Raw genomic sequence first — 3,743 nt, 5'->3', positions numbered from 1 at the left:
TTTAGGATTATTTGTTCTATTTCTTTAAAAAAATGGATGGGATTTTGATAGGGATTGCATTAAATGTGTAGATTGCTTTAGGTAGAATAGACATTTTCACAATATTTGTTCTTCCAATCCATGAGCATGGAATATTTTTCCATTTCTTTGTGTCTTCCTCAATTTCTTTCATGAGTACTTTATAGTTTTCTGAGTATAGATACTTTGCCTCTTTGGTTAGATTTATTCCTAGGTATCTTATGGTTTTGGGTGCGATTGTAAATGGGACTGACTCCTCAATTTCTCTTTCTTCTGTCTTGTTGTTAGTGTAAAGAAATGCGACTGATTTCTGTGCATTGACTTTATATCCTGACACTTTACTGAATTCCTATATAAGTTCTAGCAGTTTTGGAGTGGAGCCTTTTGGGTTTTCCACATATAGTATCATATCATCTGCAAAGAGTGATAGTTTGACTTCTTCTTTGCCAATTTGGATGCCTTTAATTTCTTTTTGTTGTCTGATTGCTGAGGCTAGGACTTCTAGTACTATGTTGAACAGCAGTGGTGATAACGGACATCCCTGCCGTGTTCCTGACCTTAGTGGAAAAGTTTTCAGTTTTTCTCCATTGAGAATTATATTTGCAGTGGGTTTTTCATAGATGGCTTTGATAATATTGAGGTATGTGCCTTCTATCCCTACACTTTGAAGAGTTTTAATCAGGAAGGGATGCTGCACTTTGTCAAACGCTTTTTCAGCATCTATTGAGAGTATCATATGGTTCTTACTCTTTCTTTTATTAATGTACTGTATCACATTGATGGATTTGCGGATGTTGAACCAATCTTGCAGCCCTGGAATAAATCCCACTTGGTCGTGGTGAATAATCCTTTTAATGGACTGTTGGATCCTAGTGGCCAGTATTTTGGTGAGAATTTTCGCATCTGTGTTCATCAAAGATATTGGTCTGTATTTCTCTTTTTTGATGGGATCCTTGTCTGGTTTTGGGATCAAGGTGATGCTGGCCTCATAGAATGAGTTTAGAAGTTTCCCTTCCATTTCTATTTTTTGGAACAGTTTCAGGAGAATAGGAATTAATTCTTCTTTCAATGTTTGGTAGAATTCCCCTGGGAAGCCATCTGGTACTGGACTTTTGTTTGTTTGGAGATTTTTGATGACTGTTTCAATCTCCTTACTGGTTATGGGTCTGTTCAGGTTATCTATTTCTTCCTGGTTCAGTTGTGGTAGTTTATATGTCTCTAGAAATGTATCCATTTCTTCCAGATTGTCAAATTTGTTGGTGTAGAGTTGCTCGTAGTATGTTCTTGTAATTGTTTGTATTTCTTTGGTGTTGGTTGTGATCTCTCCTCTTTCATTCATGATTTTATTTATTTGCGTCCTTTCTCTTTTCTTTTTGATAAGTCTGGCCAGGGGTTTGTTAATCTTATTAATCCTTTCAAAGAACCAGCTCCTAGTTTTGTTGATTCGTTCTATTTTTTTTTTAGTTTCTATTTCATTGATTTCTGCTCTGATCTTTATGATTTCTCTTCTCCTGCTGGGTTTAGGCTTTCTTTGTTTTTCTCTCTCCAGCTCCTTTAGGTGTAGGGTTAGGTTGTGTATTTGAGACCTTTCTTGTTTCTTGAGAAAGGCTTGCACCGCTATATATTTTCCTCTCAGGACTGCCTTTGTTGTGTCCCACAGATTTTGAACTGTTGTGTTTTCATTATCATTTGTTTCCATGATTTTTTTTCAATTCTTCTTTAATTTCCTGGTTGACCCATTCATTTTTTAGAAGGATGCTGTTTAGTCTCCATGTATTTGCATTCTTTCCAAATTTCCTCTTGTGATTGAGTTCTAGCTTCAGAGCATTGTGGTCTGAAAATATGCAGGGAATGATCTCAATCTTTTGGTACCAATTGAGACCTGATTTATGACCCAGGATGTGGTCTATTCTGGAGAATGTTCCATGGGCACTAGAGAAGAATGTATATTCTGTTGCTTTCGGATGGAATGTTCTGAATATAGCTGTGATGTCCATCTGGTCCAGTGTGTCATTTAAGGCCTTTATTTCCTTGTTGATCTTTTGCTTAGATGATCTGTCCATTTCAGTGAGGGGCGTGTTAATGTCCCCTGCTATTATTGTATTACTGTCGATGTATTTCTTTGATTTTGTTATTAATTGGTTTATATAGTTGGCTGGTCCCATGTTAGGGGCATAGATATTTAAGATTGTTAGGTCTTCTTGTTGGACAGAGCCTTTGAGTATGATATAGTGTCCCTCCTCATCTCTTATTATAGTCTTTGGCTTAACATCTACTTGACCTGATATAAGGATTGCCACCCCAGCTTTCTTCTGATGTCCATTAGCGTGGTACATTGTTTTCCACCCCCTCACTTTAAATCTGGAGGTGTCTTCGGGTCTAAAATGAGTTTCTTGTAGGCAGCATATTGATGGGTTTTGTTTTTTTATCCATTCTGATACCCTGTGTCTTTTGATGGGGGCATTTAGCCCATTAACATTCAGGGTAACTATTGAGAGATATGAATTTATTGCCATTGTATTGCCTGTAAGGTGACTGTTACTGTATATTGTCTCTGTTTCTTTCTGATCTACTACTATTAGGGTCTCTCTTTGCTTAGAGGACCCCTTTCAATATTTCCTGTAGAGCTGGTTTGGTGTTTGCAAATTCTTTCAGCTTTTGTTTGTCCTGGAAGCTCTTTATCTCTCCTTCTATTTTCAATGATAGCCTAGCCGGATATAGTATTCTTGGCTGCATGTTTTTCTCGTTTAGTGCTCTGAATATATCATGCCAGTTCTTTCTGGCCTGCCAGGTCTCTGTGGATAGGTCCGCTGCCAATCTAATGTTTTTACCCTTGTATTTTACAGACTTCTTTTCCCGGGCTGCTTTCAGGATTTTCTCATTGTCGCTAAGACTTGTAAATTTTACTATCAGGTGACGAGGTGTGGACCTATTTTTATTGATTTTGAGGGGCGTTCTTAGCATCTCCTGGATTTTGATGTTTGTTCCCTTTGCCATATTAGGGAAATTCTCTCCAATAATTGTCTCCAATATAACTTCTGCTCCCCTCTCTCTTTCTTCTTCTTCTGGAATCCCAATTATTCTAATGTTGTGTCATCTTATGGTGTCGCTTATCTCTTGAATTCTCTCCTTGTGGTCCAGTATTTGTTTGTCTCTCTTTTGCTCAGCTTCTTTATTCTCGGTCATTTGGTCTTCTATGTCACTAATTCTTTCTTCTGCCTCATTTATCCTAGCAGTGAGAGTTTCCATTTTTGATTGCACCTCATTAATAGCTTTTTTGATTTCAACTTGGTTAGATTTTAGTTCTTTTATTTCTCCAGAAAGGGCTTTTATCTCTCCGGAGAGGGTTTCTCTAATATCTTCTATGCCTTTTTCGAGCCCGGCTAGAACATTGAGAATTGTCATTCTGAACTCTAGATCTGTCATGTTACCAATGTCCGTATTGATTAGGTCTCCAGCCTTCGGTACTGCCTCTTGTTTTTTTTTTTTTGAGGTGAGTTTTTCCGCCTTGTCATTTTTCCAGATAAGATTTGCTTTCTCCTGCTGTGGAATTCCGCTGTTCTTGGTGACTGAAGTTTGTTTTGGATGGGTTTCTTGTTGATCTTCTGGTGGAAGGGCCTGTTGTAGTGATTCTCAAGTGTCTTTGCCGCAGGCGGAATTGCACCGCCCTTGCCAGGGGCCGGGCTAAGTAATCCGCTCGGGTTTGCTTTCGGGAGCTTTTGTTC

This window comes from Martes martes (genome assembly GCF_963455335.1).
Source record: "Martes martes genome assembly, chromosome: X".
Classification (NCBI taxonomy): domain Eukaryota; kingdom Metazoa; phylum Chordata; class Mammalia; order Carnivora; family Mustelidae; genus Martes; species Martes martes.
Note: the sequence above shows the minus strand (reverse complement) of the source record.